General features: G+C 40.0%; 1 long non-coding RNA gene across 3 annotated transcripts in view; it reads right to left on the minus strand.

Moving 5' to 3' along the window:
- Window positions 1–27604, minus strand: part of LOC135791005 (uncharacterized) — a 155042-nt gene that overhangs the window by 41847 nt on the left and 85591 nt on the right. The window lies entirely within an intron of this gene.

Consider the following 27604-nt stretch of genomic DNA (forward strand, 5'->3'; position numbering starts at 1 on the left):
TGTGATAATTTTTGTGTGAAGTTCGAGATGCAAACAAGTTGTATATATTTGCTGTATGCGTCGGTGTGATACCTGTATTCGTGATGACATTATTAGTGTAATTACATTTTCCGTGTGTGCTCTATTATTTTCCACCGAATGATGATGCCGTGCCACGCAATGCCTAACGGAGCACACTTTGTAAAATTAATTTATCGCATAAATCTAAACATGCGTGCTGCGCATGCGCACGTATTAAATATCAATTGTGAATTGCATACTTGGATCATAAATCAACCGCCAAAGCAGAAAAAGATCAATGTGCGAACGTTTGGTATACAAAATAAACATAATGTATTCACAGAAATGAGTAAATCAATTATTCGCATAAGATTAAAATATTACAATTACTATGCGAGTGTGTTTCGCATGCTGATCACATCTAATTGAGATTTATGATTTTTCGTCGTCATTAATCAATATATCGACGAGCGAAACACACAGGGTGTTTAATTTTTACGCCATGCTTAATTTAGAAGTATTTATTACCGTAAACCAAACGAATATTATGAATTCGCGTCGTAAACTGATTTTCGAATCGTAAAACGAGATTTACGCGGATGTAGTACACACACGCACGCCGCGAATTTACGTAAAAATGTAGAAAACCGTTTTGTTCGGCCGCGGCCGTAATGAACGAGCGCACACACCGCTGCTGCTGCTGCTGCTGAGAATTCATCAACGATGATTAATTTTTTTCCAACCCGGTTCACTTACATTCGCGATTACCTCAATCATGAATACCTACTATTTCTGCACAAAACTAAAGTTTTGTAGTAGCGGTCGCATAAAGTCATATTGTGTGTTATGTTTAGTTATTATACGGTTAATTTCGACGAGAATTTGTCACATCAAGTTAAATGCGTGTGTAGTTGTGAGCATGGTTCGCGAGTATCACGCCTAGTTAAGTTAGGACAACAATAATACTGGCGGTCGCTCCGGTTTATATTATTCGGGTCGGAAGCGTTTCATTTTCGAAAATTGTTGACGTGCGCGCACAGCGACGCCAAGTTTATGAAAACACAACACGGGAAAATTATGAAACCAGAGCGAAAATCCAAACACAATGCATTTGTATTCAATTTGTGCATGAAAACTCAAAAACATTTTGCTTAGTGTTATTTATTTTTAAATTAAAAAATGTTCAGTTAATTAGTTGAACAATTTCGTAAGATTTTAATGTGAAAATGTGGCATCGTAACGTAACCTTTAAGTGACTTTTACAAAACACAAAGAAAGTGTCGAAGGACTTATTATTAGAAACTTTTACATTCATATACGAACCCAGAGCGGTCGCCTTTTATTCCTCACGCGTTTTTACATTTTCCAACACCATTGCCACGTTCGTATTTATAATTTCTATTTATAATCCGCATCGACAACGGGATCACAAAGTTGGATATTTGGCTGTTTGACACTTGAAACTAATTTTGTGTCATAATAAAAGTAAAATTGTCGATTGTTTCAATACGCGTGATGCTTCCTCGTTCCTGTTCGTCCCGATGCAAGTCACGGACCTTTGGTCGGACTTGTAAGGCCTCCACGTCGGCGTCGTACGACTGTTTTACAGTTAGATTATGGCAAAACGGCGAAATGTGTGTTTTCGCCGTCGTCGCGGCCGACGACGAAACGAGGATCCAATATATGCGATACATGCATAAAATGTCGTTACTCCTGCGATAATAAAAGTTGCGCGAACGCGGAAACGTCAACGGCGAATTCAGCTTATGGTATAAGTACGACACGACGCCATGCTCTTTTATGCTTGTGCGCATGTGTGTGTGCGTTTGAGATTGTGGCGCGCGCGCTGGTGAACTGCACTTGTCTAGCTCGCAGCCATTTACACAGCGCCAACGTGCGCGCATTCATTGTCCGCATGCGATACGTTTTCTATTCGGCCATTGGAAATTATCAATTCTGTGCGTTGTGTGTTGTTCGGGTTTCTATCCTGTGTGTTTCTCGATAGAATCACGGCGCCAATGTTATGCGTTTTTGCATCTAATTACAACACTTGATTTTTACGCAATTTTCTTGGAAATTTTGTTAAAATTCAAAAGTTTTTTCAAAATATTTGAAGTGAAATTTGAGTGATAATTATATTTGAACGTTTCGCGGATTTAGAAGTCAAAAATCCTAAAATTTTGTTTGAAAAACAATTTTTTCGAAAATTTGAGAAAAATTACTCTTTTTGGTTGAAAATTTAAGAAATTCAGAGTTTAGTCAAAGGAAAAACATCAAATAGATAAATTATTATTAACAAAAAAGTGATAATTTCTAAGTTTTTGTTTAAAATTGAAAAAAATCTTTTTTCCCAAAAAAAAAAATTAATAATTCCTATAATATATTGAAATTTAAGCATATAACACATCAAAATACTCTCCAATAAAATTGATGTGATTGTTATTATATCGTAAACCGCATTTCAATAAAATTAAATTTAATTGATTGTCGAAACATCAATTTGTGAATGTTTCCGATGAAACCGTTGAACGGTTTAGTTTTCTGTGAACGAGCGCAGCGCTCTTTCTATTTGTTGTATTTGCCGTTTGTATTATAATTGCATCCGGAAATCGGACCGTTCTCTTCCTCTCATTCTTTCGACTCCGTGGCAGGCAAATGAGCGCGCAACCAGAGTTGAAACTTTTTGCGCGCTGCCTAGTCTTGACCGACAATCACTCGACACAGGAGACTACACTTCCTCGGTCCGCGACCAAGAAGACAACGGCCCGCGAAGAGGAGTATTTTACGCACACGTAACTTGTTACGGTAAAATAAATAAACGGCGCATTTGAGCGCCCGCGTGCGCCCGTTTCCGAGACGAATCATCAGTGAATGTATCGCATTTCGTCAAATATCACGCGAGAGAAAGACGCAACGCAATCTTAGTGAATCTACAGGATGTTCAGTTTAAACATTATATTAGTGATTCTAAATGCCTCTGTAGACTGATGATTGTTAGAAAAATTTGCTTTTCTATTGCGCACAATATGACTTAAGTAGGCTGCACTTTCCAATATGTTATGATTACGAATTCGGTTCTATGTCGACCTCACGTCCGAGCGTGACTTCTTCGACGAGATCATCCAGATATTAACGTTTCTATTACTTTTCAAACACCACACCGCTCTACTTTAATAAAATTAATGAAAATTTAAAAAAAATAAAAAGATTTGTATTGATATTGAAGGTGTAGCTTGGTAATCAGTGTGAAATCATGTCCGAGTGATTGTGACAAGGCAGTGTTTGCACAAGAATTGATATAATAATTGTCGACATTTCTGTATCTCTGCCGCGATGTATGCGCGCAGCTCCTAAATCGCAGGCGCGCACAATTCTGTCCTCATTACTTACGCGAACATTGGCAAGCCACCTACTTTTACTTTTCCTTGTAAATATTTACCTTGTAGTCGTCGCCGCTTGAGCGCACGCTGGGGCTCTTTACGGCTTAGATTCGCGTTTCATTGCGCATGACTCGCTCGCTGAGTGTGTGTTATGATCGAGTGAGTATTCCGCGCGCGCGCGCGGCACCAAGAAAACACCGTATATGGACACCTTGATATTTTATTTAATTCGCGATCGGCGCAAAAATCCCACCGGCCGTTTAGCTTTCATTCATTATCCGCACTCGCACGTGAATGTGCGATGCGCCCGCGGGCAGCGGCGATTTAATATAAGTTATATTCGCGGCACGTTCGACGCGGCAAAAATGTTGGAATTGTAGCACATGTGCGCGACGCCTCGCCCAGCCCTAGAAGCATTAAGTGCAAATTATGAAAATTATAACATTTCTGAGATAATAATAAAATATCTTCAGCAATTTACGACAACTTGCATTGAGAAAATGTCACAAATGTACTGAGAACCAATTAGATCACAGACAATGTAAACTACTGCGCATGCGCATCATTGTTTTGTCTGTTTTAACTCATAAATGAATCTCTTGACCGTGTTTTTGCGTTTTTTAACTGTGTAGGGCGTACACTCGATGGTAATGTCAATAAAACGCTTGTTTTTACGACATGCCGAATTTAAACGAGACTTAAGGCCACGCCGCATGCGCTGTCTGTCTTCTCCTGACAAACTTAATACGGTTTTAATAGAAGTTTGATTTGTATAAGAAAAATACCCTTTTACAGCTCATAAAATTACTAATTAAGTTTAAGCGAACCGCATGCGTTCGTACTCGTTTTCGAGCTGCGCGCGATGATAAAATGTCGAAAGCCGACGTGTTTCCAGAGGTCGTTGTGAAATGGATCGCCGCTTTGCATTCTTACCGAGTGCGCCATGCAATAAATAAGTAAGCTACAAAAATGACGAAACTTCGGCAATGTCAATGGGGAAGCTGTAAAATTGTAATGCTTAAGAACTTTTTTACGAGGCGTGTTCGTAGAATTTTCAAATTTTCAGTATTTTCTCAATTAAAATAAAAAATATTGTAAAAATATTTCACCGTTTTTTAAAATGCGTGAAAGAAAGTGCGTAAAAAGCAATTCGAAATGTTTACAACACGATTTTATGACCTCATCTGAAATTGTAGTCTATTCGTGTGATTTTAAGATAAGTATCCCACGATTACATCAGCAATGATTTGATTAAATTCGAAAATCGGAAAGTAACAGGTTGGAAACAACCAAAGTCGAGTGAAACTAACTCGGACAAAGTAAAAAGTTTTCCGGAAGACGTGTATTATTAGCTTACATATTCCGCCTGCTCTCGTGATCGCTCTCTACTCTTACATTTAAAGCGTTTCATTTGTTTATTTATTAGTCGTGGTTGTACTTTCATTTATTCATTCAACGGCATAATTACTCTCTCTCTACCATTTCGCCGAAACGATTACGCGCGGCTTGGTTTAATAGCAGAAGGAAACAAGTCAACAATCCATCGAATTAACCATCCTCACTTGTTATATTTACGTTTTGTCATGTTTGAGTGTAATATTCACATCGACGCATGCGTAACCAGCTTTTCAATAAGTCATTCTCTTTTACTGTCAATCGGCGGTGTTTTTTGCTCTCCTGCAGTCGGTATTTGACAAAGAAATAATTAAATTATGCACTGCACATGAGTGAAATGTAACTATCATGTTTTGTGTTGTAAATTGAGGTTAGGTTACAATATCTAAAGTTAGGTTATGTTATAGAGGTTATGGATATGTTCTGTGTACATTTGTAATTTGATTTTCTTCCATCTGAGACGCTGTTTCAATTAAAATTATAATCGCGTCAAAGATTTATTCAGGAAATTATAATTTAACGCGAGTTTCAGCTGTATTTCGACGTTGAACTTTGCAGCGTCAGTGGGCGTACGTGATGGTGTGTGATTTGGTAAAACTGGCAAAAGGACGCATGTTTATCAGCACACGTTTTCCTACTTCGCGCATCCCGACGCGTCCGCTCCGATTGCGTTCTCCGGTTTGTCGGGTAAGGGGTAACGGGTAAAACGATAAATATATCTGTTCTCGTTGTGCGCGCGCTTCGTGCACCCCCCAAACACTGCGTCGATCTGTACGCAAATGGTGCCGACACGGCCGACTTCTCTCTATTCCATTTGAATTCCGGCGTTGAATTTTAGTTAAAAATTGGATCACGTAAACCGAATGCGCTTTGTTCAGTGGCACATGCTAGACGAGGACGAGAAGGACGCCGATGACGCCGACGCCGGCTTCCATCTTGCTTGGGGCCTGCGACGCACGTTGACGATGCCGACGCGGCGCCGTCGCCAACCAAACATTATCCCATTTGCATGCAGATGAGGTGTCGCACTAACTTGCTTCCGGGGAACGGCTGGGGCGCGCGTCTACCGGAATTAAATCCGATAAAATGTTATTCTACTCGTTGCCCGGCGCCTTCACTTTGCGACGGCCAATGTTTTAATTATGCGTCGAGCAAAAATTTACTGTTTGACAGATTTATCCAAAGACCAACACACAACTAGGTCGTATATAAAATACATAAAATCATCTTATTTTTTTAAAGAATTTTTAAAACTGCACTCAGACACAAATAAAAAACTTTACAGCTTGAAAAAATTCCTACATTAATCCGTAAAACAAATGCACACACGAGCGAGTAAACAAATTAATTAATTAGTCAAATTTACATTTGAATCACATTTTAATACTTTAATTATTTTCTTTGCGCCATAAATTAAAACCGCAACGGCTACACAACAAATGCAAACCGCACGGGCAGCTTTTTTATGTTTCAAAATTTTATGACTTAATGTTTTCGGGTTCAAAAGCAAACAACATCCGAATGAGTCACTGTCATTTACGGGCAAGATTTCGCTGTGTTTTTCTTTAAATTTCGGCGTGGAATTTAAATAATATTTACTGCATACGCTCCGGCTAGATAATGTATGATAAACGTCGGAATTCAACACTCGAATCGCATGAAATCGCAATAAAAATAAATCAAAAGCAGCTTTTTATCCGGCGCGTAAAATCACTTCATATTTAATTCAACGAGTGTTTTTAATAAAATTTTAAGCTTCGATGACTTTCACAACGATTAAAACTAATACACTAGTTAACCTAATAATATTTATTCTTAGGTGAGCTACAAAATAATCTGTGTACTATCAAGAAAAATTAAAAGTGTTTATTAATTGGATTAGCAGATAATTAACGATAATGCGACGCATGTTGCATATTTACACGATGGTAAAACGCGTGACACGCGGCTAATTCACGCCGACAAGTTTCCTCCAGCCGAAGAGCGAGCGCGCATCTGATTAAACGCATTAATTAATCCGACGACCGGACAGAGGCGTGCGTGTGCGTTAGTAAAAGCACGTGGCTGGTTGTTTTACATTAAATATGTATTCGTTTATAAATATTATAGTATAATGTGTTAAATAAGGTAATTGATAGCGCGATGATGTGACATGAGTTTTAAATCGCTCAACTTATTACAAATACGCGTAAACAGATGTTAATCGTTTAATCACAACCAAAAAAACTTAATTATTTATTCAAGAGTGCGTGTAAATTTTTTACATTATGTGTAGATATAAATATAAATCATAAATCTTCACATCTTCATGTCTTCACGACATAATTACTCATTGTGTGCGTGGTTAATATTTTTATCTAAACAGTTAAGTCAATGTTTGGTGTTTAAACGGTATCTAGTAGTTAATTGTTCGGATGCGCAACTTCAAAGGACTGTATTCATTGAGCTCATGAATGAATCAAAAGGAACTGTTGCTCGGCGCAGCCGAAAATCTCATTTGATTTTTATTGTATAGCGAAGCTGTGATTTCAATGCCCTTGGGTCGGTTGGTAATTGAATAGTAAAGCACTAAAGCCTAGGGTGCAGAGGTCGGTAGGTACGCGTAATGGTAAACAGGAAGCTTTGCGGTTATCTCGCTCACTAAACGTGATAACACGCCCGACGGGCACAAATTGCACACTGCGCATTGTTCAAGTCACATTATCAACATTATCGGGTCGCGTCGCGGTAAGAATCATGCGCGCGTTAAGATTATGGTGCGGTTACATCGGCGAAAGCAACAGCAGCAGGTGTTGTTCACCTGGGGCAGCACACAGGAGGACCAGGTGATCCGGCACGAGCCCTCTACTGTTTTACCTATATTCTACATCTGCCACATCACTCACCAGTACCGTATATAAATAAATTTTAAATTTACTTTGCATTATCTCAACGAAAAATTAAAACGAAAACAAAATACAGTCCTGGGTTTTTTTTGGTATGGTGTATGCTGATACTATTGCGTGGAGACGTTTTTTTAAAACACACACGATTCACACCGGAACCGGCATTCACTTTTTTTACGTGTTTCAAGCGTGCAACCATCATTAGTCGATCGATGCGCTCTGGTATTTGTTGTACATTGCACCATGGACAGGCGGCGATCGTGCGTTGAACATCGAAGGAACCGTTGAAGTCGAAACCGATTATGATCAGCAAACAATGCCTACCATATTCGCATATTACACATCATCGCATTACGCAACGCAATAAAGTTTCACTTTATTATATAAACCAAAAACTAAAATCGCAAATTTTGACAAAACGCATTTACCACACATCTTGTAAAATATTATTAACCCTGTGGTAATTAATGTGATCACGCATTCCGACATTCTAAAATATGCGCAATGGTTATTTATTATTAATAAAAATCCACTTAACATATCATAAATGTTGGAATATATAAATGTTAGCGTTGATATGCGAGTGATTTCCTTTATGCCGTGTGTTTTGTTAAGTGATCGCATGTTGCCACCTTGATTTTCGCTTGTAATTCATAATTTATAGACCGATAATTGGCCGTAACGTAATAATATGTATCACACATGTTTAATGCCGGCGTAACACAATTACCATAATTACATGTTTATGTATAACCGATCATTTTGTGCGACAATCGTTTAATTCAAGTGTTAACTTCAAATAATATTTAACCAGTAAAAATTTGGAATTTTAGGTTTTAGTATACTTAGAATAAAATAATTACTTTATCAGGCCAATAAATCAAACATTTTTGACCCACCTCGGGACGTCAACAATTTGTACTCACTTGTGGAGCCTACGCAGTGTGGAAACTACCTCCACAAAACGGCGATTAACCTTTTGTAGTAGCATACTTACGCGCCGCGAGCGGCCATTGTGCGCCGATGGTATTTCGGTGGTGCGTTTGCGAGCCGCAACCATGTCGATTGTTGTCAAAACTTGTTGGTGCACCCCCGGCGCGCTGAACGCCACACAAACATACACCATTGTCACGCGTCGGAACAACTTCAGAAAAGCTCCTTGAAAAGGTCCAAGGTCAGCGCATTTAGTCATCACTTGTCATCTACGGTAAAGAGGGTGTACGTGACCATCGAACGCCATAGTTAAATATATGAATATGAAAACCATCCGTAGACTACGAGATATACTAAAACTTGGAAGGTGAAAGCTGAATGGATGGACAGACATGTGAACTGTCTGAAGTTTCCAGTTCTTGGTAGTTCGGCGTTTATCTCAATATGATCACATTTCTCATCGACTGACAATTGTATAATGTTGTGTAAGAGATTAAGGAATCATTTGATTTTGGTTGACAGTATCTCCGGATGCGATTAGTAAATATATTTACATTTTAAACCAGAAAGAAGAAGTTAAGTCAAGTTGCAACATTGTTGCTTGTTTTCATGATCTCTGTGTCTGCAAAATTAAACACTCTGGCTTAAATTGTCTGCTGGTGTATCCATGTGCATTTATGCTTATTATAAATAAGAATTTTATGACGTTGTGTCTTCTTGGAAGCGCAGTATTTGCAATGCACCGCAGTGGCCGACTCGATGACCACAAGATTACAAATATTTTGTTGTGGCGGTGTTTCCAATACTTGCATTCTACAAATCTGCACTTTCATTGTCAAGGCACACACGCAGGCGCATCGGAAGCGAAGGCGCGGATGATTCTCTCGTATCCTAATTCCAAGAACGACAACACAAACCGTCTCGTCATGCGTTAAGCAAGTGTGCGCGCAGGCAATGCTCAAGTTCAGCAAGTCAGACAGACGCGCCTTAAATGCTTAACTTAACTGTAGCCGCCGTGTGTCTTTTTTTTCCTTCTTCAGTGAGACATTTTTAAGTAACAACTCTACTTCTACAGTGGCACGTAAACTCGAGTAAATTATTCAAAATCAGATTTTTAATTTATCACGATGGAGAAGAAAGGCCTACTGAAAGGCCTCGAAAGCGACATTATGCGAGGCGAACGGACGGCGTTTAATTTAAACAGTAATCAGAACGTGCTCGCTGAATAAAAAGTTCGCCGGCGTTCTATAGTTGAGGGATGCTCTGCTCTTTTTCTTCACATTGTTATCATTATTATTTCGTGTATCGAGGAAGCAGTTTTTCTCTCTTTTTTGGTGCGTCCAAGCCAAACGATCCGCGGCTGCTATTTGAATGTGACGTTGGTAGAAGTAGAAGATTCTATTCCATCTTCTTCCCAGGGCTGGTTTCCATTTTGCCAAGGGTCGAGACCGTGCGCCGCACAAAAGGCAACCGACTGAGGAAACGAGGCCCCACTCACCCGCAGCAAAACAGAGCGAAAGAAGCAAAAAATACAAAAACCGACACGAAGAGAACGAAGGAGAAACTTTTTGAAAGGAACGTGAGAAACGATCTGTACGCATCGGGGAATTCTCCGTGCCCATCTAGCAGATACTAGCTGGGAGTATAAGGGCTGTTTTCGTGAAAACATTGTTTTATACATTAGAAGAACGAATACAATCCGAATGCGAATCGCATTTTCTGCTACTATTATATACCGAGTGTTGGCTGAATATTATATATGTATGAATTATCACAGTGTGACTCAAAATATTTGCCCGTGGGCGTGCTCTGAATGCGGTGTAGAAAATTGCCAGTGTGCGACGCAATGGCACCCCAGTCCCTTGTAGTACCTTTTCAGCGTGAGCTGCCTGCCATTCTTAACGTGTATGAATAGAGAGAATGGAAGATCATCATCCCCTCGAGAATGCGCTATGGATATAGAGATTATTATGGACAGTCAAGGGCACCATGTTGCCAAACTTACAAAAAAACAACTCAAAATCAATTTCTAACATATTTTTAACAAAATGAAACAAAAGTGAAGCTAAAAAGTTAATCAACAAATCATTGGTGGTTAGTTTTGTATACAATAAAAAATGTGGAAGTTATTTAGCACCGGCTTTAAGTATCAAATATGATTTATATGACTAATGCCCGAGTGAAAAATTACTGGTGGTTCGAACGACCGCACATGCCCCTCGCTCTTTACACAACCACCAACGCACACATATTTTCCACGCTCATATATTTTCGCTGGCGCGCTTTCGATGTCGCTGCCGAAGTGTAAATCAAAGGGAGGCACAATGGGCCCTCCCATCACTGGTGAATCAGCATGAAGGAGACCATAATCGATGTTTATTTGATTATCAACCCCTACACAACTTAATATATTACGCGCGCGCGCGTCGAAATTACTTTCGACCATTATGTCCGGAAATTTATTGCGTGCCTTTACCGCTCTACTTCTAAATTCAACCAGCAATGAAGAATGAAGGATAAAGAATAAAGAATAAGAAAATCCATTCTGTGCCATTCTACATATGATTCCCCATGGAAATTCTCAAAATAAAACATAAAAACACAAAATGAAAAATTAAATAATCATAATTTTTTTTGTAGGTTAATTTTGATCAGTAGCTGTAATTTATGCAACCAAATGCACAGATTCCATGAGTATGCTTTAATAATGAAGCCCTTGAAGTTTGTGTAAAATTATTTTTATCGCAAATGTGACTTATGTTTAGGTGGTAGTTTACCCGTATATAAAAGATTGTTTTAATCCGGTGTGCGAGCAGTGCAGAGAGCGTGCGGGGGATGAGGACGGAAGCAGTTGGAAAGCAAGAGGACGCGCACTGAAAGGGATTTGTGTGTGCAGTCGCCATGACAACCAGGGGGTGGCGGAAGAATCACTTTCCCGGCGCTGCACGGATATACGACAAGCGGGAGACTGTTTGGGGGTGCGAGGATCTGCCACGGCAACATCTACCAAACCCATCAAAACGTATGTATGCATTCTACAGGGTGTTAAGTATAAATTAATAAACAGAAGTAAAATATTTTAAAAATGATTTTTCGCAATGAAAAAATCTTTTAAAGAAATATTTAAAATGTATTAGATGGTGATTTATTTATTTTTGTGGGTTTTAAAAGGGTTTGTGGTAAAATTTGATTTTTGGCCCCTGTGCACCATAACTAACCAGAATGTGCTGTTGTAGAGTTGATGCATAGAGCATACGGTAACACTGTTACCGGGAGCATATAAGCACACATTTCGAGGGTGCATTTAGCGCCGCGGGTCGAAAATGTCGCGTTTTTTAATGACCCACATTTTGATTGAGCGCCAGGTCAAATGAATGAATATTTATGAATGTGTGCGCTTCACGCGTGGGAGTCAATGCGAATGTATGTCGTTTTTATTTTTATTTTTAGGTACGATTTATATTTGCCCACCCATACACACACCAAGAACAACCACGCTTTATGTGAGTAAGCGGGGCGAGTTCTCGACGACGCGACGTGGTCCTTTCGCGCCCGGCCACCCCGTTAATGCGGCATTATACGGGCGCCGAGGCGTCGATGCCGACGTCGAGTGACGTCGTTTCGAGTCTAACCACGTGTCCCATATTTCATCATCACCCCGCTTGTCAACCGGGTGCCGGGTGTCGGCCGCCCTCGCCCACGCGCCGAAAACGCACGAGAGAACCCGCGCTGCCTGCAGAAGGAAGGATAATGGCGAATAATAAATAAAAAAATATCCTTCTTTTTCGCCGTGTGCTGTTGGCCAGATTGACTCCCGGTTGCCCGGCAACAGCCAGGCAGGCAGGCAGCAAACCGGATCGATAGGCGGAAGATTTCCTCGCAGTCGCTTCGGTGACTGTGACTGGAACAAAGCGGCGCATCATCGGGACACTTCACGTCGCCGCAATTCGCGACAAACACACAAAACGCCGGCCGCGCTTGCCCACCACCGATCAACAGTATACCACCTCTGCCTCTTCATCCCCCGCAATGCGTCTACATACAATCAAACGTAAGAAAAGAGCACGACCTAAATAATTTCACTTGCATTAATCCCAAAAAAAAAAAAAAATTAAAATTTGTATGTACATACATCAAAAAGATGTTCACTGCAGACTACACGTATAAGAACACACTTAAAGTGTGCATAGGAAGATTAATTCTTTCTCGTGAAAAGCTTAAGGGTGCCATAATCCTTAATAATTTTATAAGGGTGCGTTATTATAGGGTTGGCGCGAGAAGCGCACAGATACGGAATAGATTTTCCACTTCCACTCTCAGCGCGCAACACATTGCCAAAATATTGAATGAGTCAAGCGATGCACGACCCTCCACTCTACGAGCTGTCAAACGCGCAAATTTGAACGCTTCAGCAACTAATTCACCAGCGTCGTTAATATTTTCATTTGCATCTGCTTCTAGTGTGCTACCAGCGGCTGATACATGTCTCGGACGACAGAAGGTGAAGGTTCGGGTGGACTGATACTCAACCTGCCTTGTCTGCAGATGTGTCTGCAGTCCACCTGTGTGAACATTTGCCACGCGAGCAAACAAATGCTCCTCTTTTTTCTTGCTTTATTAAAATAATGGTGTCAATATCTGTGTAGAACAATAGTGAGAATATTTTGCAGACATTTGCCACCTCTATGTTAGAATTTTGCACTTGTGTGCGTTTTCGGAAAGCGATACTTATAAACGAATTATGCGCCGAATGGAATCACTTTGTTAGCATAGACTCACACAAGTGCAAACAACGTGTGTCGATATTTCCTGTTGCACGTCGCCTCACTTCGCGCGGGTCTTTGACCACCACTGCGTGGTTGCTCTTTAGATCTTTACGCGCTCAACACTACGCGAAGAAGAAGAAGAAGAAGGAAGAAGTAATATGCAAGCCAACAAGCGCGCGCGTCAGCCAAGGCAAAAAATACCCGCTCGATTCGAAAACCGAAGACAAAGATGCCATGGGAAGAAAGGACGCTCCGACCGTGACTATGGTTCTCAATATACATATACCATCAACAGGCAATACCATAAACCGTGTTGCCAATATACATGCGCGCTAGGTTTGTTAACCACAGCGGCGCTCGGCGCTCTTCTCCTCCTCGCGTCCTTCAAGACCATATCGGAATCTAATTGAAAATGGTCATAGCCATTCCAGAATGCCCACTCGCACACGATGACACTCTCACGACCTCTCGGTACTTGCGCTGCCACTAAATGTCTCGTGTGTAAAGTGCATAATGCGCATTTCTCAACCGGTCAAATATAAAAATATCGCTGGTGATGTTGTAAAGGGTGAGAACATCAAAACACGCAGAAGAGATTTATACAAAAAATTGTTTTTACCCGTTGAGATGTATCAATCGTAATGTGCTGAACGGGCAATTAGAACTATATAAATATTTCTCCATTGCGCATACCACAGCGTTTATCGCGAGATTTATGTGCGCGCAGAAAAAACGACGAGTACATAAGGTTGGTTGACACTAATAGTAGTATTGGAGAAGCTACCAGGCAGATCGCAAGATTAGAGCTGCCGCGCGACGAGGCATTACCATCGCCGACAAGACGTGCGATGCGCACAACCAGCCGAGAAGCTGCAGCAGCATTCCTGGGGCGGGCATGACTTGTAACTCAGACTCCCATGGACAACTATTTATAAAGTTATAAAAATTATTGTAATAGCAGATCAGCAGCGGCGCGGACCATACGATTCTCTCATATACCATGCGCAAGCGCAACATACTTTACCATTAAGTAATCCACAGAGACCGAAAACCTGCAAACATCCATATGTATTCAATAAGTGTACTCGTATATAGGTATGAGTTATTACGATCGCGTTTCTAGCCGCACCATGAACACGGGACGTCTTTGGATGTAAGAGTGTACCAAGTGTTTTCCAAAACGCATTATTCTCACGAGTCAAGGTTGATTTCTCGTAATAAATTAGTGTCCATTAATTGAATTAAAATTTTATAGTCATAAGGTAAGTGGAATGTGTCCATTATAGACACGCGTTTAAGTGTGTTTGTGTAAAATATTAAGGAAGACCGCGGTCGCGTGTTAGCCAAGTATTAACGCACGCATGGCAGAATTGACAAGGCTCGTCCATCAGCTCGTGCTACAAACCACTACTACATCCAACGCATGGAGATAATCTGCCATCAAACAAAAATGAAATAAACGAAAAATTTTCTGTTTATTTCACGAAAAGTTCTTTGTTAGCGGATCAATCAACAAATTAGTGCGCGCATGTTCATCTAACAAGCTTCTTGGTTGTTGCTTTTTCATTGCTTGCTTCTTGGCAGCGAAATTAAAGTAAAATTTAAGGAAGTTTTAACCCCCCACTATTTGTGTGTTGCAGCGCGAGACGTCGCAAAGTTGAAGCCCAACTGTGGGTAACAACGTAAGAACTCTGCAACTGTACACATTCAGAGCGGCGCGTTGCACTGCCGAGCAGGAGCAGATCTTATAAACTTTACGCCCGACATTGCCTCACAGCATATATAGATATACATATAATACGCGCACGTATGCAAGAGCCCTTTCTGATGCTTTGCTTTTAGAGCATCTCTCGTCTCTTGGTGAAGAGTTTAAAGTCGTTTTGTTGCTGCACTGAAGTCTGTACGCCACCAACTTCTTGCTGTGCCTTGTAGTACTCATTGCAGCGCTCTGCACACATTATACAGTTGGTTGGAGATAAAAAATCTGCCAAAACGAGTCATTCACCAAAAAACAAACCAAAAACTAAATTTTAAATTTTCCTATTTTATTGTATATGGCGATGTAAAGTGTTTAAACGTGTCTACATCTAAAGCTATAATCTGTACATAATAAATATTAGATTTTTAGATTGCGAGAGTTGCCGAGTAAGTGATACCTTGAACACACACCTACGAGCGAAAACACGCCGAATATTCTCTATATCAAACGATCAACCTGCGCACTGTTTAATGCTCTTTTTTGTTCGCTCCATTAATGGTAATGAACACCAGGCACTAGATCATAAACCATGAAGCTTGCCTTTTTGCTTCTTTCTGCTCCCAGAGAATTATTAGATATGATAATCTTTCGACCTTCGCCTGTGAAACTTTTCTGGATGAGAAACTAGTCGATTGCAGGTACCTACAGGTAATACCATTTATGTAAACTTGATTGAATTAATTGGTAGACTTAATGGTTAATTATCTGCAAGTACATATGTAGTGTTGTTTTTTTTCCTAGGACATTCTTTGTTCTCCTAGGTAGTAGTACCACATTCTTTGCATGTGCAATAAGGCCAACAAGGAATGATAAGAATTATGGCGAAGCGAATACGTGCGGGGGAAGTCGCACTCTCATGGTGCGTGCAAATCGACACGTTGTATATCCGCGGCATGCTGACGACAAACGCGTTTGCGGGTTTTGCGTTTGCGCTTCTTATTTTTATTGCGATGAAACAAGTCTTTGCATCTCCACAGTGCACGCCTCTTAAACCTCATTGTTTGATTACTGTTATTCACTTAAATGCACAGAATATCAAAATATTTAAAAATTAAATTTTTTTTAAATTTAATGTATTCATGTATTTTGGGGTGGGACCAAAATTTGGAAAACTCATTCTACTTCATCTCGTCCATATCAAAAAGTAATTAAGATTCAATTTGTGTAAATTTCCAGTTGGTTAGCCGGTTTCAGGCAGAAGGTGAATTCTTGCGCCCGCCGATCGAAAGACAATTAAGCGACCCCCGGTGCCCTTTCGGAGTTTTCTCTGTCTATCGCGTACATTGGCGCACGCTCATTTACACCGAAGGCTACCGACAATTTCGACTAACTAAATGTTTGATTTGCATCTGCACACAGCAACCCCGCACATATTCAGCGGATGAGGCGCGCAAATCGGAGGCGCAACACGCCCGAGGGCAGCTGCTGCGAACGCACCCTCTCCGCGTGCGCAATCGTTCGCTAATATGTTTACATTTAAATCAAATTCGACTGGCGTTTTGTTATTACACAAGCGCTGCCACCCCTTTCATTTTTTGTGCAGCGCTTATGCATACATTACTGCAGTTTATAAGAGTTAAATGCAAAAGGGGAGTAAATTGCTTTTCAAATTTTCGAATCATTTGATTTCTTATTAAATTCTTGTATGGACTGAATCCGTTTGTTTCGATTTTGCGGTCATGCACTGATGTACCATTTAGCTATTTATTTTGCTCTCTATAACAGTACTCTCGACTGATTAGTACAAACACGAGGATGCGGAATATTATTCGTGCTTATACCCGATGATGGGCAGCCGGAACGCGGTGCTCGCGTTGTCGTTGTCGTCGTCGTCGTGCCACTATTTATACAGTTATAAAATATTAATAGCCCCAATGGAGTTCTGTAACAAATCCAACGTACTTACACGTAACCGCGCACAACAGCACAACCGTAAATTGCGCGCGAACGACGATGAACAATTTCAATCTTTTGCGCATTCTAATACTCGATCTACTTGCGAAGACCACCAAGCATAAAGCATTTTGCTCAACCAATTGTTACCTTGATTAATAATTCATGAAAAACAATCAAATACGTTACATTCACTTATGCACCGCAATTTATTTATCTTTATCTATCGGATCAGATCACAAATGTGATTTAGGTGCTTCTGTGTTTATTTTACTCTTTACTTTTGATGTGTGGATGAGCGTTAATTTAATCGATGCATGTTTTTATTTTTCCCTTTTAATTGAAGAAAATTGAAGCGCTCAAATGCGGTTAATTGAGTTCAATTATATACCCACATAACATCAACGCTCCCGATTAATCAGATTAGTTTTAATTACCATTAATAAATACATAAGAAAATCAATCTAGATGCTAAAAATTAAAATAAAAAAGAATCGACTACTCAAAGTATGAATGCGTTAACGGAAAGATTAAAAAAGCACTCTGAATGCTTTGTAAGTCACATTGTGGTATTTATAACAGACGGTTTTCGGTTGGATACAAGGATATACAGGCGAGCACAAACACAGCGCGCGGAAGTCTTTAGTCAACAACCCCTGCGTCCTGCGTCTAGCCACGAGACGACTCCAGAAACTTCCGCTGCAACACACTACGCGGAACACACGTTTTGTATGATATTCAATGCAGACTTCGGCGTGTACCTTCCTCCTTTTTAATGTCATATTGTAAAGGCAAACGCAGGTAGGGTTTACACGCTGAGGTTTTTTCTGTAGGGGCAAAATTCAATGTAAAACTTTCAAACTGAAACATCAAGTTAATAACGTATTTTTTTAAAACTTACATAACCTCAAATTTTGTTATATATTTTTAGGTTAGTAGACATCGGTAACTATTGATAAATAGACAACATTAGAAGACCATCGCATCAACCAACAAATTAGCTCATTATTGTATGTTTGTAACGTAAGACACGTGAGGTAGGTAAAGGTGCAAAGCAACCACACATTGGCACGAACGGGGTTTGATGTAAATCAATACATTACCGATAGTGTTACGGTATAACCTCGATTTGCTGACGCATAAAACATAAGTGTGTTCAATGTGTACACTGATAGATTGCGACACACGAAATTAATTCATTTTTATTGATTGTGGTTTTTCCTATGCTCGAACACAAATGTCCAGCATTGTCAATCACATCGACATAGGCAACCAAAAATACATTTTAATATTTTTGGTTACCTAGTAGTATTTTATAACTACGTAAATTATACTATTGATAAATTTATAAATAAATCCATTGCAACAGTGTGAAATACGTGCGTTGAAAGTTAACATTGTATTAGTCCGAAATTGCCATGCACGCGACAAATGAAAACCTGATGAAATATGAAATGTTGTTTAATATACGAGAGTCCGGTAGTCGTGTCCATGTGCTCGTAATAAAATCAAAATTTATTCGACTGCAATGGGCATTTTCGGGTGCTTTCGACGGCGATTTTATTGACTAAACGAAATTGCACACATAACGTGAAATAACTAGCCAACCCGCCGCCCAAATAAATAAATACAAAATTAGTTGTTATTTTAGCTGTTAATCCGTGTTAGAATTTATTGTAGAAAAATGCGCAAACAACAAGAAACCTCAATGACACTGACGCAGTTTCCTTGTAAATTTCTACCCGGATATAATAAAAAGGTGCACACGTAACACTGTGCAAACAATGCGAATAAATCATTCATTGATTCAGCTACAGTTGCTTTGTTACGACTTGCAGCGATAATTACACGACGAGGGCTCTGCGGTGCGATGCGGACACATTAATTCGGTAATTTTACAAACGCATTCACTCACTATATTTAAATACGTGCCTCAATCGATTTCACTCCATGCGACGTAATATAATAATATAATGAATGCGAACTGAGCGACAAAGAATATGCAAAGCGTGGCTTCCTTAGGCGCATATAGTGTGAAGACATATTTTAACAAATTTGAACAGCCTGGCGAACAATAAACACGCCGGACGAGTGAAAGTGACACGTTTTTTGCGGTCGTGCGTGATATATTTGCATTTATCAACAAAATAACATATACTAAAAGAGTATTAGTATCGCCATCTAGCGGATGAAAAATATAACTAACATAATGGCGTGTTCAGCGATTATTATAATAACTTGTAAGCGCGTATTATTACCGGAAAGCGATTAAATTAAACAAATAAAGCAACGTGTTAATTAATTGTTTAATGCGTGTAATAATTTGACAACTACCATTGTATTAATCGCGTCGTGAGTCTTTTCTGTGTTGCAAGATCACAATCTCATCCGAATGGCTTCATTTTCTAGTTTTATCACCGCCTGTTGCCGGCGTCTAATTAAATTTTTCGTACGCCGCGCCGTTTGCATACAAATCACATCGATAAATTAGTATCAATTAATTTGGTATAGCTCTACACGTGATTGTCGAAATTTAGACGTTTCGTTCACATGCCAATTAATAAAAATAGAGCGCTACATTTTTCTACTGTCACCCGAGCTCTAATTTTTCTTATTATCAATCGAAATATTATTTATATAATATAAACTGGTCATAATTAAATAATCGCTGTGTGTGCTAACTGGTTCGGTCGCATCGTTACAACGCTAGCAAGATGTCTGTTTGATTTCTTTTGATGTAGAAATATTTAACGCCGTTAATAAACCAATACAAGTTTATATGCGGTCGTAATAATTAATAAGGCGCAGATATTGGGACGACTCCCGTGCGGAATGTTTCCAACACATTGCCACATATTTACATTTACTGTGTGTTTGGTTTTTGAAAGAACGAAACAGCGTGGAATGGTAATTGCTTTGATACGCCGGCGAAGAAACGGAATTCTCAAATTAATTTCCTGCAGAGCTTCTAAGCAGACTAATATTACGCATACCAACTTATAGCGACACTAATTGTTAACATACCTGCTAAATATACAATCATAATAAACAAAAGCATAGAAATTGTAGGTTAAAAAAAGAAATTCAGCCATTTTGATGCGTGTGATGCATGTTTGGTGGTCTAACATTTACAATTTTTTTATTATTGAAAGCACTCGACGTTAAATTGATCCCGAGGGTTTTTATTACTACGATTATTTATCTTATCGCCACCGGTAGTTAATCTCTCTCTTAAGAAAGTTATGATTGCGTTAATGCGCACGGGCTAATTTTTTAACGATTCATTAGCAACCGTAAAACTTTTATAGCGAGCATAAGCAGCTATTAAATTAGTTAATCAGTTAGTTCTGTGACGTTGTCATTAGCAAACTCTTAATTATTTATTTATCACTGTTTTAATTAGCAAAATCAAAAATATTTGCATGAAATAAAAGAAAAGCTTAATCTATTCGGTTGTTCCCACACATTTAATGCTGTGAACCTGTGTCGAAGGGGCCCTCCCTCAAATTACACGCGTTGATATATAAAAAAACAAAACAACGCGCGCGGCAACGTTCAAAATCGTTTGAAGACCGATTTCGATTTGGTCTAGTTGAACGCAGTACATCATATTCCAACATGGCATCATGTAGGGATGTGTGTATAGGTTTGGTTAGCGTACGTGCATGGATGGCTCTTCAGCGCGTCGCTTATAGCTTAATTCCCACGACTGATTCAATAACATCGGTCGGGTGGTGGTGGTGGTGTCGAAGCTTTAGGGTTCTCACGCGCGTTGCGTACTCAACAACTACACATACAATCGTAGCTTTAAAAAATGTTTCATATACCGAGACAAAAAATGCAAAAAATAAAAAAATTTCTTCGATAATTCTGATAAAAATCGATGTTTAAGCACTGAAAACAACGCGTCAGGTTTGTAACGTAACCGAGCCACACCGGAAGGAAATTATACCACCAATGAACACCGTCAGATCGGCTTACTGCTCACGGCGTGTTCACAATACTCACTTATGCTAAATACGTCAAAGTAAAAAAAAATGTAACGCAGTGGCTCGCTTTGGGTCTCAATAACCGTCCCCAACATCCGTTCAGAAACAATGCGTGCCAAGACACACAGAAAAAAAGTGGAAATATTTACAATACGTATGTTTCGAAACATTTCTGGGTGGCTTCCCGTGCCATTGACGATGACAATGATGAGCACGTTAATTGATTAATAAATGCTGCTCAGCGCTCGCTATCAATGACAATTGACAATGACTCAGATGATGTCACACACTCTAGGCAATTGTCTTGTATGTTTTGTTTTTTTGATCCAATTGAACGCAATGAAACCGAACCGAAGGCGTGCATCGTTCGGTGGCTAATTGTATTAATGAGAGTCTGTAACTTCAGGAAATTACCGATTACGCATTGATGAGCGGCTAATGAATCGTACAGCGTTGTGTCACCACAGCGCCTTCTTTTGTGAAGGATTACGTCGCGATATGTAAATATGCGTGTTTGTTGAGTTATGTCAGCCTTGAAAATCTCCATCTTGAGTATAAAACAATAACAGTATTAGTAACTTGAGCACCGAGGTACAAAGTGTCACAAATTAAATATAAATTCATCCAGATACATGATTTTTGCTTGAAGGTCGAGTATGGTTAACAAAAAAAAGTTAAGATGAAGTTTTTTGCGTGTATTGTGAAATTGGCAGACAGGTTTCGGGCTTGTGAATTTTACCTGAAGTTTTAACGGATCATAAATGATAAAAGTCACAATTACTAATCGTGTTTTCACTTTCTTTCGTATTTATTTAAGCGTGAGGTAATCATATTCACCCTTGATGTATATGGAAGGACACTCGCAACTCAATACTCAATTCCAGTACGGATTCGGTCACATTGTGTGTTCGATTAGGGGTCCCGTGCCAGTTTCTTTTTTATCTCTAACTTTATTGATCTGTGAACGCGTATCGATTACTGTCCGCATGGAATACACAACCAATTATTTATACAAAGTGTTTAAAACGCAAAATTCGCTAAAATTGCATTAAATTCAAAGAAAAAATTTTTTTTTGATGAAATTAATTAATATTTTTAAGCTTTTATCAAAGTAGGATAATGAAATATTCTGTTACGCTTTGTATAATAGTGTTGATAGATACATTGGCAATAGATTGCGGCATCGAGCTCTCCATACGTTACCGTTGATGCACAATGGAGAAGCACAATGTGCGCTGCATATTCCCTAATAACCGAAAACGGCGCACTGATGGAAGGTATGAGTCTGGTGTGGGTTTGGTTCGATGATGATGCATTTCGTACACAGCTTGGCTACTGTATACATAGCGCACAGTGCACACATTGCGCCCGAGCACACATAAACTCAATACGAACCCTTCGGCGAATAGTAAAACTAAAAATCAATGCGTTTTATATGCTCCCAGCTCTCTAGCACTAGGTCTAGCCCTAGTTCATTCGTGCCCACAAGGAAATGCAGTGTGTATATGCTATAAATGCAACTCTCTGCCGCACGAAATAAGTACGACTACAAACAAAATCTATGCGAGTGCGCATTATATGCGCTAGGTTTGCTGTTCTGCTGGTTTTGCATTACACATTACACCATTGCGCGTTTCGCTGGTTGCAAGGGGGTTGAATGCGCTCTTTATGGCGCTGCGTCGGGCGCACACCATGCAATCGAACGCTTTATTTTGGCATTTCAACAGATACATCAAACATCATCACTGGATTCGCATTATCAATAACTACGAATAAAGTACCCAAAGTTTTATGAATAATTGTAACGCTTTCCAGACGTATGAGAGATACACGTTTATTAACTTCATTAAATCCGTTTTATTCGCTGATATAAAATGAAATGGTAATAAAGGCCACGAGACGCTGGGATGATTCCAGTTTGGAAGTGTTGGGTTTAGGTGCAGGAAAAAACATTCCAGAAAAACACCAGACGTCTAAAAAGCTTCAGTCGCTTCAGTCGAGGATTGAAGGAGAACGCCTGGACTCTATAGATTTTATTCTCTCATAGAAAATGTTAAAAAAAAGCAAATATTTGTTGCATATGCAGATAATTATAAACGATTGAAATAATTGAGTTGATTTCTTGATGGTAATCAATCAATAAATGGAATTAATAAGAGTAAATATGATTAAATTTACGCCGTCGATTTTATGCCACTGTGTTATTGACATTGAGCTTTAATATGTCGCCGCTGATATGCTGTTGATGTAATTATGTAAATATATTAAACGCACGTATCCGCACGCCGCAAATCGATTAATATCGAATCGATTCTCGCATTACGCATCTGATTTGAATATCTGCATAATTTTCTGGATCGCTGGCAAGGCGTAATTCGGTAACACATTGTTGCATTGCGCTGCGTAAATAAAAACTCTCTCGCAACACAAGGTTACGAATTACAAATGCAACAAAATGATTTGCAAGTCAAACACCGTGGAAACGCCGTCTAGCCAAGTAGTGATTTTAATTTGATTCCTTTTGTCTTTGTTTGCATTTTGTGTTCATCGCTTGTGAGTTGAAACATCACATCATCAAGTGATGTTAAAATAAATCCCCGCTGCTTTCTTTCCGAGTCTATTTTGGAAATCGGCTGTTTAGTGATAATAAATAGTGTTTGCCGGCGCTCCCTCTTGTTCATATTTTCGGTGGGGGCAGCTACGAAAATACCCAATAGTGTGACGCAGCCTAAATAGATGGCGACGGTAATAAAGCAATAAATAACACGTCTAATAATACGCAGCGCTTAAAATTAGAAGAACGAATTTTCGTTAAAGACATTGGGGGTGTAAGGGCGCGACCAGACAGATTGGTAAGCTAATTATATCATCCCCGTGCGGAGGCGGCGGCTGTGTCTGAGATAGTTACTCGAAACTTATTTAAACTTCGAGCGTCTTCGGCTAAACTTACATAGTGTACCAAAATTACAACTAGAAGATTAATTTCGTTTTAGGATTTCACAAACACTCTGTAGGAAGAATGTGGTTGGTAATATAGAAAGGGTTGGTGTGTGATCCTCCCAGTAGAGCAGTTTTCGGGCGCGCTTGTTAACTCGTATCGCATTATGTGTGTAAAATAATAATAAAAGTATAAAGCAAACACGAAATAATCGATAGGAAATGTACGAACACGTGTGGGGGCGATTCGGGTGTAGTTTAGGGCTGGAAGAACGGGTCAGCAGACAGGGATGCCGTGTATACCGAGACAATAGCGACAAGTTTCCCTTTAACGCCGCTGTACGTCGCCGGTTGCAACCCTCGCTGTCGTCAGCCTAGCCTTGTCTTGCGCTAAGTGAATCCCCCAATTTCTGAGTTGATTACGAGAAGCCAGACGGCTTTTGTTCCGCACTCAATACTCACTTATATACAGCATGATACGATGCGCACTGCTGATTGGTTTTGTTTTTATTGCAGAAAACTTGTAGTGATTTTTGTCTCACACGCGTTTTAATTTTTGCTTCTCGCTATGGAATGGGATTGCGTTTACGTTTACATTTTCGATTACAAATAAAACAGTCGAGACGGATGAAAAAAAGTCGTATGTTTTTGCCCGCCCGACTTCTGTACCTATGCCTCGTTGGCCTCGTTCTGCGTAACGCAGGATATTTTTTTGCGTGCGTTTGTTTTTTCACGGTCGCAGCGTTTGTCCTTCGTCGGCGTACGCTCGGAAAGTTTTGCGCCCTCGAAACTGTTTTCACCCTAATTTCACATACACGCCGTGTACAAATATTGAGGGCTGACGCGGTATCCACGTGTCGCTTTTATTAAAATGTAAATTACCCACGACTGACTCTACTGAACGCAACCCTTTTTTCTCCGAGTGACGTTGACAATGTGGAGGACATATTGTTATATTCGCTAATAGACAAACAATAGTTTTAACAGTTATCAACTGCCTATGATGTAATTTTGTTATTTTAAATTAAAAAAAATTGAATTTTTTTCTTTTTTGGTTTGATATTATAAAGATCATGTGCGTCTTATTGTTGATACCGGCGACGACTTGGCGGCGGCAATGGCGCTTGTGTAGGTGTGTGTCAATTTGCAACGTGCGGCCGCGTGGCGTGCGGATATTGCACAACTGGGAAATTCGCTAGATGGGATTTTTCCGTGTGTCGCGCAATTTGCGCGCCGCGCGTCTTCCCACACGCATTCGCCACTCTTGACTCTCGTTCGGCGTATATTTTGCTTTTTGGAAGCGCATCGTCCTGCGACGACCTTATAGAGTTATTGTGGCAACGAGACGCACGCCGCGCTGGAGAAAGAGATATATATCGGCGGCGGCGCGGAGCGCTTTTCGAGAATTCCACGCTCGTGCCCTGACGTCATCGGGTTTGCCGCCGCCGCCACCACCACCGCTCATACGTGACGCCGTGTATAACCCTCCGGATTCGATGCTTTTCCACTCCCCACGCAATACGCTATACTACAATCGCACGCAAAACTTTGAGGATTGCGCTCTCTGCCCACACACGCACGATTAAAACGACGACGCAAACTGGCAATGCTTTAATTAAAATCATCAATCGATCATAACCTTTAACGCCAAAGAATAAAATATTTTCGAAAATAAAGAAAAAGATCCACATTATTGATTAATATTTCATTCGGCAGTGTTTTGATTTACAGTTATTAATCTAGGCATAAATATCATCGGACAGCGCGGCGAGCGCACATTAATTACGCTATTAACACTGACTACCTCCGTCTGTTTTGTATAGACATGCGCGGTGTGTGCCATTGCCGCCAAAGTGGCAATAATCATAGATAATCGTACTGCGCGTCAATAAATTACATCCGCGTATAAATATTTATCGAATTTGCGGCTAGATTATTGATTTTTCGTGTGTGCTGGCTTCGAATTATTGTCATGTGGTGATACACGATGAATACAATTTGGGCTGTCGACCGGCTGGCGTGCGTGACCATATGTCCATATTTTCCCTTCGATGACTCAATATATTCATTTAATTATAGGTTATATTCATGCGCAACTTTTGTAGCGCCATCTATCAAGCGATAGTTTATAGAAAGCAATCATTCGAATGCATTATGCATGCGTTCAATTGCTTCACAGTGCATAGTGCATCCCAGCGCGAACAACAGCCGCACAGTCCCGATCCATGTAAGATATATTACACAGTCGAGGTCGGCGAGGATGCGAAACAGGTTCCGTCATGTTCAAATGCATCCAGCATCCATAACCAAATAGGCAGCGCTGAACATTGCATTGCCATTGCGAATGCATATTAACTCCGAATGCTATCATAAGCTGATAATGCACATTTGTTAGTGATAATTATGCTCGAGGAGTGGTTGTGCATGCTCGAGAACCTGCGACCATGACATTGTACGCTGATAACATGTGCGACCCTTCGGCGTGTGTGACACAGACGTTTGGATGTTCAATATGCAATAATAATTTGCTTCGATGCACCTTTGGATTATTGTTATTCAATACATAGAGCTAAGTGTAGACTAAGTGCCATCAACAAACGAATTAATATGGGATTGCTTGAAGGTCCGTGTAGAGGACAGCACGATGCAGACTCTTGATATATAAATACATAAAAAATATATGCGATGTTTTCGTTATTTCGTTATAGATATATAGTTATTGTGGATTGTATGGTGATTATACTTTTACCGTTCCGTCATGGATGGACCATGTGATGATGTACATATATGGAAGAATGCTGCCCAAACTGGCGCCGTAGTGGAATTTTTCGAGAAAGTTTCTTAGTACGTTTCTTCTACTTCCACCTATAAAACACAAGTTTATCCATGGTATTTAGACCCAAAACGTGGTACTTTATACAATATTCACGATGTACTTGCAATATTTGCCTACGGAACAGCACAAGATGGTATGAAATGCCATGCGAAGTCTGTCAAACATGTCAAAACAGGCACTGCTGCTGCTTGTATCGAAGGGGCACGATATAAACCGAAGCGTCACATGGGCCCGCGCGCGGCAAGGCATTTATAACCTTACAGTTTGTATTGTATGTGAGCAAATTTTTATGGTTTAAAATAAAAAGTTGAAATACAAAAATCGCAACGTGGAAATAGAGTAGAAGTAAAAACAATAGCGTAAGCATTGATTGATTGACAAATCTCATCTGTACTGCCCTCGTTTAGCCACTTTTTACTTAATATATTATTTTTATATCGAATTATGAATTCTTTTCTTAAGCTTTGTGTCGCAATCTTATGGAATCTCAACACAAGCAAATTAAATTGAAAATTATTAAATGTTTCAAAGGAAGTGGTGACGAATTGGTTCAAAGATCGGAAGATGTCCTCCACGTCCACAAAAGTCACGGTCTGCTCTGGTCTTTTTATAATATCCTCAAGCGCGTGGGCGTTTTTGGGTGCACCGTTTATTAAGTGATTGTTGTGTGTTGTCATACATGTGTACGCTCAGCGAGCGCACGACGGTCTTGAACGAGGAGGAGAAAATCGCCGAGAGTTGGAGTGCATGTGTCACATGGCCATGATCCCAAAACGATGGAATGCAGCCATTGCCTAGACAGACGACCGACCCGACCAACAACGACGACGA

The sequence above is a fragment of the Atheta coriaria genome, unplaced genomic scaffold (assembly GCF_025399875.1).
Source record: "Atheta coriaria isolate IRGN ID8LTWV9N9 unplaced genomic scaffold, Caltech_Dcor_3.1 hic_scaffold_4_pilon, whole genome shotgun sequence".
Lineage (NCBI taxonomy): Eukaryota > Metazoa > Arthropoda > Insecta > Coleoptera > Staphylinidae > Dalotia > Dalotia coriaria.